Genomic DNA, 14,985 nt, shown 5'->3' with positions numbered 1-14,985 from the left:
GGGAATCTTGTCCATCCATCCAGTATGGGAATCCTCCTTTCTCCAATGTGTCCCCAAGGTACATGCTACCTTCCCACTAGTCAAATAGTGGCTGTCGTAGGGCTTGGACGTAAGGAACCCTTCTGTGACTTAATAATGGCCCTTCACACCAGAGTCCCAGTACTGCGCTTGGCATTTGCCGCCAAGAGCCTCTCTCTATGCAAAATGAAGAGAAGGGAAACTCCACACAAGATCTGCATTGCCGGAGAGTGAAGACAGCCCACGTTGAACATGCTTTATCTGGAATATTGTGCTTTAAGTACTCGGAGTAATGGTGACCCGCTGCAGCCCAGGAACAGTCTGGGATTGGCAGTTATTTTAATAGGAAGACTTGCTTTTACATTGATAAATCTCCTCCACTGTGTTAGCCAATGGAAAACACCTCCACCAGCTGAGATTTACCCCATCCCTGTCTCCAGAGACCTTTTTAGAAGATGAGATTGGGGGTCTGATCCTGGCTTAGCTGAGCAGGTAACTCCTTTTGTGGTTTGAATGAAAATGTCTTCCAAAGGCTCACGCATTTGAACGCCTCATCCCCAGCCAGTGGTGTGGTTCAGGAAGTTGTAGAACCAACAAGACCTTTTGGGAAAGAGAGCATTGACCTCACTGGTACTGTGTACTATCATTAGAGTCCAATTCATGGCTTAATTGACAAATTCGGCTTGATTGTAGATATGAATGCACATGGGAAAACAGTAGAGAAGGGATTTGTTAGCTACAGGTTCAGGTGCCTACTTAAGGATCTGGGGTATGTCCCCATGGTCCAGGGAGACCGCTGCATCAAATACAGGTGATGTGACATGTTGAGCCAGGCAGAGATTCATTATAGGAAGTTGCCATTTGTTAACTCTGTAAACAGGATTGTTGAGAAACTTAAGGCCACATGGGTGACTTCCTCCTGAATATCCTCCAGTTCATGGAACAGAGAAGTTTAGAGTGGGCTCGGAGGAGGGGGCGGCCGGCCGAGGGGCTGAGTGTCAACCGCAGCCTCACAGGCCCAGTCTGCGGCAGGAGCGGAGCCCTCGGAGAACGTGGCTGCTGGGAAAGGCTGTGTGTCAGAGACCCATGAAAAATGAAAGGATAATAGGAAGAGAGAGAAAGGAAATCTATAATCCCCCGGGGGAAAGGAGAGGCTCCATTCATCAACTTCTCTTTGAACCTTCTTTTGAAAAGTCGCTACGCACACAGGGACTCCTTAGCTGTCAACTCTGGGTGTGATGGAACGGTTAGTCCTGGGTCTGCAGGTTGTGGAAGAGAATGGTTTGTGCGCTCTCCAGTGTGTCAGCGGTGGCTCAGGGTGGCTGCAAGGACCTGCCCTTGAGCCCTCCTCTGCAGCTCTGCCTATGACTGCTGTGTGACCTTGGGAAATCGGTCTCCCTCTCTGGGCTTCTTCCTTGTTCCTTAGAGACAGGGAGGGCCAAGGGACCTTCAAGGCCATTCAACGCTAGGTGAATATGCAGGAACCAAGGGACAGGGTTTGAGAAGTGCCTGGGTTACTATTGCTGGGATAAAGAACATGACCAAAAGCAACTTTGGGAAAAGAGGGTTTATTTCAGCTCAGAGTTATAGTCCATCATGAAGAGAAGGCAGGACAGGAACTGGAGGCAGGAACTGAAGAAGCTGAAGCCATGGAGGAACACGGTTTACTGGCTTGCTCCTCCTGGCTTGCTCAGCCTGCTTTCTTATACAACCAGAACCACATGCCCAGGGGTGGCACCACTCACACTGACGTTCCCTCTGGTCCCCGAGGCCCCAACCCCAGTACTATCTGCCCAAAAAAGCCCAAAAACCATTGGCGGAGGAGGGGGACGTTACTGTTTCCCAAGGGGCACAGCTATTGTTTTCGAGGAAAATGGTTGCTGAGGTGGTCAGGCTCTTGGCAGAAGGACCCACCAACTTCCTGTTCAGGGGTTCTACACACCCTGAAGGCCAGAGACCATGGAGAAGTTTCTGGGCCCAGATGCATGTGTGCAAGACCAGGACAGAAAGCACAGGGCCTCTCTGACGCGCGCACGGGTGCAGCACACATCTGCTGAGCCCCACACAGCGGGAAAGCATCCTGGGTTGTCAAGAGCAGGTGCAGCTCCAGGCAAGAGTTGGAGACCCATCCATGAGTGAATAAGCACTGGAGTTAGAATTCACACCCAGGTTCTTCTTTACAGCACAGCACAGTGTCAGGAGCACCAAAGCAGGCGCCTTCCCTGTCCCAAAGCTGCTTGAATCCTCTTCCAGTGTAGACGCAACTGTCCAGGCTGGACGCCCTCCTTTGTTATAACAGGAATGGACAGATACAGCAATGCCAAACTTCAGGATGAGTCACACCATGGAATTGTTTGACAAGGATTTGTTTAAACAGTCACCATAACATGCTTCAGACCAACTCCAAATCATCTCCAAACAAGGTGGAAATCCCAGTACATAGACAGAAGTTTATAGAAAGCTGACATCACAGGGCTAAGAGACACAGGCATGGGAACAGCGTTTCGGACAGATGCAGCAGTAGAGAGCTGGTGGGATGGCATCGGTGAACTCAGAGACAGATGATGGAAGCCACCTGCCTCGGCGAAGGGAAGGAGGTACAGTCTGGAGGCTCACGCAGCACAGTGGAAATGCTCACAGTCATCTCAGCAGACGTCAAGCAGGAGAGGAGCATGGGAATGAGGGTATCTGAAACAATGACCAAAGAGAGCTTCTAAATTTGGTGAAAGACACAGACCTACATATCCAAGAAGCTGAGTGCCGTGAACAAAGACAGACCCCCGAACAGGGTAGGCTGAGACATGATAATTAAATTCTCAAAAATTAAAACTGTAGAAGGTAAACTTTAGAGCAGCCAGAGAACTAGTATAATTGTCTAGTGGAGGGGATATACTCAAATAGGTTTCTCTTCTAAAACAAAGAAGTCGAAAGGGCACACAATATGGTTGAACTGGAGAAAGGGAGGTTATAGATGGAAGAGTGGCAAGCTTCAGATTCTATTTAAGGAATCCCTCCGGAAACTCTTAAACAGGATGGGAGTCAAAAGGCAGGAACACTGGGGGGTATTTTAGACTAGGTACCACAGTCACACCACAAAGAGAAAAACTCCCAGCAACTCCCAGCCAGGTAAACATAGTACCTCAGTCTGCAGACCTGTCGTCAGAGACTGTGACCAGCAAATGGTATGTCAGGCTATGGCTGAGACATAAGGCAGGCTGAGGAGTCGACTCCATTGGCGAAGCACTCACCACAGGAGTGTGAGGACCTAGGTTTGGATGCCAAAATCCCACATAAAAAGCTGGGGGTGGTCATGTGTGCCCATAATCCTAACGCTGTAGAGGTGGAGGCAGATGATCCCTGGAGCTTGTTGACCAACCAGCCTAGTTTACCTGGTGAGTTCCCAGCTCAGGGAGAGGTCCTGCCTCAAAAACAATAAAGTGGGAAGATCCTGAGGAACGACACCTGAGGCTGACCTCTGACCTCCACGCACACAAGTACACGAGTGTGTACACACACACACACACACACACACACACACACACACACACACACTCTAAACAGAGATGGGGAAGCTTTCTAAAAGGCAAAACACCCAACCTGAAGGAACAAAGCAAGCTCCATAGGACGGCACACAGTGTTCCTCGCATTGAACTGATGCTGTTCTTGTAATTAAATGGTCCAGAGAGAGAGCCGTGCTGACATGACTCTCATTCACCTGAGGCAGGATCCCGTTACATGGAGAAATATTTCTATCTGGAAATCAATGGAAGCCCATGGGAAGAATTACTCGCTAAATAGTGAGGGCAGATGAGTCAATAGACCCTCGTGAGCGGCTGAGATGAGGCCACAACTCACTCCTGATTATAGGGCCAAAGACATCAAATTGATAACACGGTGATACTGAACGAGGGGAAAATGTGCAAATTCTTAGGAAGAGAGGCGAGAACCAGCTAACATCATGACGGACAAGCTGCTGGGGCTGCATTATTTTCTGTTCACAGGACTGAGTCTGGGACAGCCCCCTGCCACCCCCCTGAGCCCTGGGCTGGACCCTACCTCGTGAAGCCACGTCTCTCCAAGGCCTCTTGGTCCCATTCTCTCCCTCACAGCAGGAGGCCATGCCGGGCACTTCTACAGCACACTTCAGTCCACCAGGTCATTTCTCTTAGGGGATCCCTGACTGGGTGCCTGGGAGCCAAGATCCTTGGGGTCAAATCCCACTTTCACCTCATTCTAGATGACTCCAGGGCAGAGTATTACCCACATGTGCCTCAGTTTCTCCATCAGTAAAATAAGACTGATAGTGTCCCTGATAGGATTCTTGTGATGTCTATCCAGGGAGAGTACAAGGTGTGCAAAGCCCAGTGAGAAGAAATTCCTCAGTCAGTCAGAACTCTGCATCATCCTCCCCTTTACAGAAGGGGAAACTGAGGCACAAAGGGAATCAGGGTGCTGCAGGGCCAGCATCCAGACCTGGTGCTGCCACTTCCTTCCCACCTCATCTGGTGGAGGAGAGAAAATATGAGGAGCATGGGGCTCCTGGCTTTTGTCCCTATGTGTGGAGCCAGGGCAAGGGACATTGACAGCCGGCCACACATACCCAGCATGAACCTGAGTGGTGTTGTTGCTCATGAGGACAACTCCATTCCCACCTCACAGCCGAGACATGAGTCCAAGGTCCCACAGGATGGTGCTGTGAAGTCAGCTCAGCACCTGGCATCCGTGGCTGTTCTTGCCCTAGACCCTACCCCACAAAATGCTGAGTGCAGTCTGTCACAGGTGATGACACCGAGGCTCAGGGCGGGCATGGCATCCTCCAAAGGTTTCACAGCCCAGGAGAGGAAGGATCCCACAGAGCTCACACCAGAGTTGTCATCGTCCACCCTGTGACCAGGTGGGTGTCTCCTCCTTGTCCCATCTTCTGAGCCCTGGATGGGGGAGGGGTGATTGACTCAGCTGCTGAAGGGAGGGCCTGGGGGACCAGGAGGGTAGGCTGGGCCTGCAGCCTCTGGGAAATCACTTGACTCCTGCACTTGCTGGAATTGCTGTTCTTTGCAATCCCAGTGCTAAGCCTGGGCCTCCTCGGAGACCCCAGTAGGAGAATCTCATTTCTCTCCATCCTTGGCATTGGCAGAACCATGTTATCTACCTCAGAAACAGAAGTAGTTCCCTCTTCACAGGATTTGGGGGGGACCCCACCCAAACGGGAGCTTCTTAGCCTCATTATGACTCCTCCCAAGGTCGGAGGTCACATCAATAACGCCTTCTCTGCTGTAGCCCACTGCAGAGCCACAGCAAAGCTGTCTCAGGTGTGAACTTGTGAACCTAGCTTCCTCCCCCGCAAAATCAATGATAAAGCCAGCCTCTAAATCCCCCTCAGCTTGGAGTTCATAAACGGAGGCCTTTTATAGACTTCTTCTGGACTAGCAGGAGTCTCTATTGCCCTAAACCCTGCCCAGGTCTAGAGGACCAGCCTGGCTCCAAGAGCAATTGGTAAGAGAGTGATGGCCCAACCGGCATGTAGTTGTTGTCCCAAACACCCTGGCCCTCGTCAGCTACCCATGGTGGATCCTCTTACCTAGGCAAAGCCCAGTGGACTGGGTAAGAAGTTCTCAGGGGAATGGAAAAGCTCCCTGGCTTAGAACTCTCCCAGGAAGGTCATGTTCCGGTCATACTTGTCAAGTTCAGGATCCAGAGACCCCCATGCCTGGGCTGCTCACCTCCAAGTTCATGGCTTTACAGTCAGGCAGACGGGAGACTGACAGAGTCAAATCCATCCCCAGACTCCTCCTGGGAGCACTGTGGCAGTGAGAGGGTCAGCCGTGGCTCTGCTCTGTGCTGCAGCCCTGTACACCGTGGAGGCCACAAAGGGACAGGGACCAAGCTCAGGCTAGGGGTCCTGTGTTAATGTTCTCATCCCTGAGACACAGCAGGTGGGTTCGAGGTGGGAGGGGGGTGTAGGGCAGGGGGAGGGGCAGTGCCTGCAGGGCAGGAGCCAAGCTTGAAGACCTCATATCCTGGGATCTCTCCAGCCCCTTCACAGTGTGTCCTCTGGGTAGGCAACATAAGAAGTTTCCTTTCTTCACAGCAGAAACTGGCAGCCAGCCAACTGCCCCCAGCCATAGATACTTTTCCTCAGAGAGTGAGGGAGTCAGGAAGCAGAAGCCAACAATTAACCAAGAGCTTTGCAGATGGGATGTGCTGGGATCTTCAACAGTGGCCTCCCCCGGCAGTGAGTGGACCTAAGAGTCACATATGGCTGCTGACACAGGCACTTAAGAGTCCAAGAATCCAAGACACAGAGTGTTGTAGAATATTATTTTAAGGTGTGGTTTATTTATGTTGCACTTGTTTAAATCTGTGAAGCTGTGTTACTATGCCTGTCTAAAACAACTGATGGTCTAATAAAGAGCTAAACTGCCAATGGCGAGGCAGGAGAAAGGATAGGCAGGGCTGGCAGGCAGAGAAGATAAATAGAAGGAGAAATCTGGGAGGAGAGAAGAAGAAGGAATAAGAGAACAAGGAGAGGAGCCAGCCACCCAGCCACCCAGCCAGCCACAGAATAAGAGTAAAAGTAAGATATACAGAAACAGAGAAAAGTAAAAGCCAAGAGGCAAAGGGTAGATGGGATAATTTAAAGTTAAGAAAAGCTGCCGGGTGGTGGTGGTGCATGCCTTTAATCCCAGCACTTGGGAGGCAGAGGCAGGCAGATCTCTGTGAGTTCGAGGCCAGCCTGGTCTACAGAGTGAGTTCCAGGACAGGCTCCAAAGCTACACAGAGAAACCCTGTCTCAAAAAACCAAAAAAAGAAAAAGAATACTTGGCTAGAAACAAGCCAAGCTAAGGCTGATCATTTATAATTAAGAATAAGCCTCCGGCCGGGCGTGGTGGCGCACGCCTTTAATCCCAGCACTTGGGAGGCAGAGGCAGGCGGATCTCTGTGAGTTCGAGGCCAGCCTGGACTACCAAGTGAGTTCCAGGAAAGGCGCAAAGCTACACAGAGAAACCCTGTCTCGAAAAACCAAAAAAAAAAAAAAAAAAAAAAAAGAATAAGCCTCCACAAGTGATTTATTTGGGAGCTGGGTGGTAGGCATTCCAAAAAGAGTTGTTGTTTTTTTTTTTAAAGCAATCAACAACACAGAGCGAGGGAGGAGGTTACTCAGAAGGCTAGTAAACATCATTCCTCAGTGGATCCATGGGGAAACTGAGGCAGAGAGAGAGAGAGAGAGAGAGAGAGAGAGAGAGAGAGAGAGAGAGAAGAGAAGAGAAGAGGGGAGCTCCTCAAGACCACACAGCAAGAACATGGGTGGGCTATGAGCTCTCTGAAGAAACAGGTCATGGCAGTTCAGTGGACAGTTAAGCACAAGATCAAGGCCATGGATGCTGAAGATGAAGCAGGCTGAGACTCAGTAGGACATGGAGTTTGCCCAATGGTGAGCTCAGAAGAGGAAGGAGGAGTTGGAGCCTGGTCTTAACACTCTTTCTTCATTTGTTTGTATAGGATCTTGTGTAGCCAAGGCTGGCCTCAAGCTGTTCACATAGGAAAAATTATCTTGAACTTCTGATTCTCCTGACTCCAAAATGGTGGGATTGCAGGTGTGCCCCACTTTGCTCACTTGATGCTTAGAGAGAACACAGTCTGCCCAAGGACGAGTGCAGAGTTGACATCATTCCTGAGTACTCAAAGTGCCTCTGTCACCTAAGTCCTGGTAGGAACTTCAGGGGTCAATAGGGACAGAGCTCGAGTTTCACTCACAGTGAGTAGGGATTAGTCCACAAACCTTTCTTGTGGTGTCCCTTTGAAATAAAAATAATGACCCTCAAGGGGACACGGGATGGTGAGTTCTCATGCCCTTAATCTATAAAACCTGTAACCCACCAAGGATTTTTTTCCCCAATCACTCTCTCCACCTTATTTTCTGAGGCAGGGTCTCAGAATCCAAACTCGGAGTGCAAGGCAAGCACTTTGCTTACAGTTATCTGTCCAGCTCCCACACCTGCTCCCTGGTGGTGTAGACCCCTTTTCCTGGGGAAGCCTACTCTTTGAGATGAGGCCCTTATCACACCTAGGAGTGAGGAATTCCCCTAACCGCAGCCCACAGTCCCACAGAAACACTGAATGGGATTCCTCCCTGAACTCATCATCCCACACCCCGCTGACTCCTTCACAGAGCTGCAGTGGGGGCAGGGTGTGGGGGCAGCTAGGAGTTGCAAAAATGAGGCTGTCTGAGGAGCCCCTGTTGACACAAGCCTGTGTATCTGGCACTCTGGAAGCTGACAAAGAAGGACTGGTACAAGTTCACAGCTAGCCTAGGCTACATTGTGAGCCCAAGTCAGCTGAGAAGAAGGATTGATGCAAGTTTACAGCTAGCCTGGGCTACATAGTGAGCCCAAGTTGGCCAAGACTAAACAGCAAAACTCTGTCTCAGAAACAAAAACAGACAGTTCTTTGAAGAAGAATCCTAGAGACAGAACAAGAACTGAGGAATCCAGGCCCCAGAACTTACAGCTACATTTGACCCTGGGCACGCTAAACATTAAATCCAGCATGATTAAAACAAATCTTCATGCCGAAGGCTTTTTTCAACTCAGTTTCTATTACGAGCTACCGCATGTCTGGCTTTCAACAAAAATCACAGGAGATGATAAGAGAGAAGAAAAAATGTGGATAAAAAGAAACAAAGGGGACTTAAGGATGAGGCTCAGAGACAACATAGATCAGCGGAGAATTTCAAACAACTATGATGAATGTGTTGAGGGCTCCAGGGGAGAAACAGGGTGAGAGCAAATGACTGTTGATTCAGGAGATGGACACTCAAGAGGATCCGGAGGAAAGGCTAGCAATGAAAAAGGGTTGTGAAAGAAACAGATGCTGCTCATCGATTTGTCAATAGACTGGACATGGCAACAGGAAGGAACAGATGAACTCAAAGATGACTCCCATGATGCTTTCCCACCCGGAATGCAGAAGGAGGCATATGTATGTGATAAAGCAGACCACAGTCATTAAGACCCGGCAGGTGTCTCAGAATACCTACCATACTTCCTCCCATCTAGAGGAGCCAAAGGAGAAGACAGAGATGAGAGCCAGGAATTGCCCAGAGTTCTCAGTAGAACCACGAGGAGAAAAGACCAAATCCACAATTGTCCAATTAAAGCAAGCTGTGTTTCAGGGTGCACCCAGGACTGATCACCTGGCTGTCTCACCCTAAGTCAGGATTTGAGAGAGCAGCTCCTACTGGCCTCTTGGGGTCCATTTTATAGGAGAGATAAGGTATTCCCAGGGGTGAGAGAGTTGGCTGTTACATGTTGTTAGAAAGATACAATGAAGGAAAGGAACAAGGGTCAGGATGTACATCATGTGAATGGGGTCGCAAGTTCAGTGTAGGTTGAAAACCGTGTTTTGCAGTTTACTTCAGAGCTAAGAATCAGGAACTTATACTTAATTACAAGTATGCTGTGGGATGTCTTTCTGCATGCTGTGAATATGTGTTGCTCCCATTGGCTAATAAATAAAGTTGATTTGGCCTATGGCAAGGCAGCTTAGAGGCAGGCGGGAAATCTGCGAGAGACAGGAAAGAGAAAGGCGGAGTCTGGGGAGAAGCCAGTAGCCGCCATCAGGAGAAGCAAAATGTAAAAGTACTGGTAAGCCACGAGTACATGTGGAAACTTTTAGTTTAATAGAAACGGGTTAATTTAAGATATAAGAGCTAGCTAGCAAGAAGCCTGATCCATAGGCCATACAGTTTGTAAATAACATAAGCCTCTGTGTGTTTACTAGGGACCAAGCGGCCACAGGAAGTGGGAAGGAGAACTGGAGAAACTTTCTGGCTACACAAGTAGAAGACCTAACTTTCAAGAACTTAACACGGGACAAACAAGAACTTATTCTTTGACTGCAAACAGAACCCTTAACCTGCACAGTATATTTTTCCTATTTTGTCTCGCACTCAGCAGAGAACTGAAAGGCTTCAACTGACAAAAGACAGTCTGTATGGAAAATGGTGCATGGCAAATTAAACTCCACATCTTTAAAATGAACCTGGACACATCTCACAACAGCCACAAAAAAAAAATAACTAAACAGAAAACATTTCAGTAGAAAACATTGGTGGCTTTGCCTTTGACAATGAATTAGTGTGTGTGGACACATGCTTGTGTACATTTACGCATGTGTGCACGTGTGTGTGTATCTGTCTGTATGATGATGATGATGTGTGTACATAAATGTAGGTGTGCAGGTAGAGGCCGTCAGGTGTCCTTATTTTTTGAGGCAGGGTCTCTCACTGAACCAAGTGTATTGTTTCAGCATGATTGGCTGGCCAACAAGTCCTGCACAGCCCTAGCACTGGGCTCACAGATATGTCCTGCCACACCAGCTCTTCCTGTGGGCTTATAAGACATAAACACAGGTCCTCACGCATTTGTGACAAGCACTTTACTGACTGTGCTGTCTCCCTGGCTCTAGTAGTGAGTTTTGTATACAAGATTAAAAGCCTGGATTCATGAAAGAAAAATCAATTGATGTTGGGCTTCACTAAAATTACGTTTTTCTGCTCTCTGAAAAATGGTAAAGAGAATCAGCAGACATGCCATTGGCAGGGGAGAAAATATTTGCCAACCACACCTGATAAAGGACTATTACAGTTATCCAAGATACACATGTTCTAAGTGCTGCAGCTCTGACTGGGAAGGTTTCCCCAGTGGAAATGTTGGAGCTTCTGATTCTGAGAGGAAATGAATCCTGGCAGTCAGGAGCCAATGAATACCAGAAAGTCACACCACACAACAAATCTCACCCAAAAGATTTATTGGGAGAGCCACAGGAGGGGTGGCTGCCTCTGCTTGGGGCTCAGATCAGGATCCCCTGTCTAAGGATTGGTGTCACCCATAGTGGGTTGATCCTCCCACCTCAATGCTATCAAGATAATGCCCCACAGGTATACCAGAAGGCCGGTCTGACCTAGATAATCCCTCATGGAGACTCTATAGTGGTGACTCTAGATTGTGTCAAAGTGACAGTTAACCCTACCATCCCACACAGGAAGCCATCCTCATGTTCTTGTGTATGGTCACTGTTGGCATTTACCAGAGCCTGCTGCCAATTGGAGTTATCAGTTTGAGTGTCTGGGGCCTTCCTCTGGGACTGATCACCATGCTCTCAGATTTTGGCCCTGCTACTCAGAGTTCCTAGAGAGGGAGGGATGAGAAAACCCCCTAACATAATTTTTCCTTAAAAATATCTAATGAGTTTATCACCAATTCATTCACCCATTTGGGCGAGTACAACCCACACATGGACATCAATTCCTCTGGGCTCTCTGTCTTCAGTCAAGTCTCCTCTGAGCTCCCAAGGACACCATGAGCACAGACCCACATCACTTCCTACTCACTGAAATGGTAAGTTTTGCAAAAAGAGAGTCAATTCACAGGGTAGCCAGGCATGGAGAGGAAGACTCAAGGCTCAGCTCGGCCTCTCCAAGCACAGGGCTTGGGGCCACTTGGGGGACAAAGAATCCTGTGGTTTAAGTCGTGGGGAAAGGAACTAGAGGTGAGACCAACTCATCCACGGTCTTCATGGATCATTCTGTTACGCGTGTTCAGAAAATGGTAGTGTGGGGGGCTAAGAGTGGTGGTCTGCCTTGTAACGTGAGAGGTCACCTGCACAAGTGAAAAATCAATAGTTTCAACAACAGTAGCCTTCAGCCTCCTGAAGGTAACCTAGGCAACCACTGTCATCATGACCCACGCATCGAAGGTGTCACCTGGCAAAGCGAGCGAGGGACTAATAATAACTCGTTCAGCCCAGAGAGCAACAGAAGTGGTGATTTTCAAAGCCAACTGACAGCAAGTGACCCCAGAGGCCTTATTGAGGTCTGGGTTAGTGTCAGTACCATGAGAAGCTTCACAGGCATTCTGCCTTCAGCAGCCACCGGAGCCACAACCACAGAAGCCACAGCGGCAATTAGCCCTACTTCCGCTCGCCACTTTCAGATACAGTTGGGCTAGGAGTCTACCCGCACATCCCAGCTCAGGGCTCACCGAGATTGGAGGACCCCAGCTGATCAGGGGCGAGAAGGTGGATATGTATCATTTGTTCACTTCCTTTTCCTTCCCCTCCGGGATCCTGGCTGAGGAAAGGGGCCTAGAAGGAAAGATCAGAGCTTTAGATGCAGCACATGCTGTCTGAGCTGCTTCCCCTCGCTCACTGCTGGGACTTCCGTGCTGTTATAATGTTTTACGTTAATTGAATAATTCATTTTACATTAATTAATTGACAAAGGACTTTGTGGTGCTAAGATTGAATCTGGGGGCTTTGTGCATGCTAAGCCAACACTCTAGTCATTGAGCTATGTCCCCGGCCCTTCGTGTTTACTTTTAATTTAAAAAATGTTTAAGCTGTGGTATCTCTCAGTTGTGGGGGGGAGGGGATACACCTATGTCGGCTTTTTTCTGAGGTGCAGTTTATTGGAACCAGAGAGTTCCCTGGCAGAGAAGGAGGTCTGTCTCTCTGGCTGACCTTTTATCCCTCACCCACAGTCCTCCCTATCTGTTCACCCTTCCCTGCTGCTGAGACCCATCCCCTCAGAAAGTCCCAGTAATATTGCTCAAGCGTCAACGGAATTCCATGGCCTTTGCATAGTTCACAGAAAATTCCCTTCCCCTCTGCTCACCCTGGGAGTACAAGGTTCCCCCCGCCCTGCCTCCCAACCTCCTCTCCACATCTGCCCTGGTGCCCTGGTGGACAGCTGTGGCCAACCTCCGACCTTCTGAATTCTCAATTTTTTTAGGCCCTTTACTCTAGTGATGGTCTTCCTTAGTATTATTCAGGGAAACTGAGGCACAGATTGGTTGAATTAAAAATAAAATGTAATAAAACCAAAGTTTATTGTCTGGAAAATACATAGAAACAGAGGAGGGGGCCAGAATAAAGGGGTGAGGGAACAAAATAAGACACATGCCATGGAGAAGGGGGGTTACCCCCAAACTTGAGATGGAAAAAGGGAAACTAGATGCAGAACTCTGGGCCAATAAACTCTCGAGTTTAGACTCACAGAGTATCTCCTGGACAAAAATGTAGCTATTGAAACCAACCCCCCCAAAAAACATAAGATTCTCGGAAACTGTAAAAACACTGAAGGAGTGAAGTCAATTGTAGAAATATACCGATAAGGCTTTAGCCAGGGGTTGTACAGCTTCTCAGAAATCCTGATGATGGGGATTCTGAAGACATTTCTGTTTGTGAGACTAACAAAGCCTTGAACCCAGGGTCACACCATAAAGAGAAAGCTAAAGAGCAGATTGACTTAAAAATGTGAACGCAAGTTGCCTTTTAAGAATGAACGGGACGGGACGGGACAAAGCGGAAGAGATGTTCATCAAGTGGTGATGTTGCCAGACTGCTCTAAGGAGCCCAGGTGTGTCCCCAGAAGCCATTTTAAAAAGCCACAAGTGGCGGCGTGCATCCAGAAAATGGCCCAGAAGAAGCTCGTGGGTCAGCTGGATCACATGCCACTGTGATGGAAACAAGAAACTCCATACCTCCCCAAGGTGGATGGTGAGAATCAACTCCCTTTGACCTCCAGGTCTGTAAGGCGGCAGGAGTGTGCATGTGTACAGTTGTGAGCCGTTATGCAGGTTCTGGGATGCAAACCCAAGTCCTCTGCTGAAGCAGCAAGCGCTCTTCACCACAGAGCCATCATCGATCCAGGCCTATGAATAAAAATTTTAAAAATAAACATGAAGGGCTGGGGACGTAGCTCAAGGACTAGAGTATTGGCCTAGCATACACAAGGCCCTGGATTCAATCTTGGCACTACAATTACTTTATCAATTAATTAACGTAAAATTAATTATTCAATTAATGTAAATAATTATAACAGCACTGAAAATCCCAGCAATGAATGAATCAGGTAATAGATCACAGCGGCTTCCTTCTGCCGGGAATGTGGCGCATGGTTAGCAGTAATGTATTCAGGAAAGTAATTTGTCACATTAGGGAGTCTTTGAAAAACAGATGCTCATCTGAACGGGTGCAGAAAAGGCGTTTAACCAAAACTGTCATCCATTCACGGCCAAACTCCCAGCAAGCCAGGAAGGAGAGAAGTAGGTGTTCTGCAAAGAAAAGCAAAGGGCGAACTGTTAAGAGACTCACCTCTGGTACCAGAAAGGAAGCAAGGATGGCGGCTGTCGCCACCCTGGAGATGCCGCCTGGGAGGTCCTCTCTGGAGCAGAAAGAAGAAATGAAAAGTTCGGCCTAGGGAAGAAGAGGCAGAGCTTATCAGCTTGGAATGCCCAGGAGTGCACAGAAAATCAGAGTGCTTTGAACGTGATCACGATCGTTAGGCTTGCTATGAGTGTATGGAAATAAAGACGCCATCTACGGGGGGAAATGATAATGATTCTAAATCAAGGAGTACCTCTAACTAGAGTTGTTACAATCCCTGAGGAGGAAAATGACTGCTGTTCTGCTATGGGTGGGACAAGGGTGGAGCTGCTCTGTGCGTGGGCACCCCCCTGTCCTCTCTGCTGTGGATCTCCCTCCTAAAGAAGAAACACTTGGAGAAGGCAAGGTGACTCAGGGGATGAAGGTGCTTGCTGCTCAGCCTGACATGTCCTAAAATGTGCTGAGGCATGAGCATGAGCATGCATGAGCACACATGCTCACATGCTCACTCTCAATCACACACACACACACACACACACACACACACACACACACACACACATACACACACACAATAAATAAATAAATGAATGAATGAATGAATGAATAAATAAATAAATAATAATAAATAAATAAATAATGCTGTAATTTTTTTTAAAAGAAATTGAAGAAGAAACACTGAGATTGTCAGAATGATTTGTGCCTGTTGGGTCTTAATAACCTCGTGCTGATTGAAGGACTCATATTTGTATAATGCATTTTCCAAACTCCGTCGTTCTGTGAACCCCCATGCCCCTACCC

At 48.3% G+C, this 14,985-nt stretch overlaps 1 long non-coding RNA gene across 1 annotated transcript; it reads right to left on the bottom strand.

Annotated features, from left to right (window-relative positions):
- Nucleotides 1–2,046: 2,046 nt before the first annotated feature.
- LOC121827389 (uncharacterized) lies at nt 2,047–14,466 on the bottom strand. Its single transcript, XR_006069662.2, has 4 exons — nt 14,173–14,466; nt 13,560–13,730; nt 12,060–12,162; nt 2,047–2,706 (listed from the first exon to the last, which is right to left on the bottom strand). It is a non-coding gene; the product is annotated as an uncharacterized LOC121827389 (long non-coding RNA).
- Nucleotides 14,467–14,985: the final 519 nt, after the last annotated feature.

The sequence above is a fragment of the Peromyscus maniculatus genome, chromosome 2 (assembly GCF_049852395.1).
Source record: "Peromyscus maniculatus bairdii isolate BWxNUB_F1_BW_parent chromosome 2, HU_Pman_BW_mat_3.1, whole genome shotgun sequence".
Classification (NCBI taxonomy): Eukaryota; Metazoa; Chordata; class Mammalia; order Rodentia; family Cricetidae; genus Peromyscus; species Peromyscus maniculatus.
The sequence above is the reverse complement of the archived record's forward strand: the minus strand, read 5'-3'. Positions and strand labels throughout refer to the sequence as shown.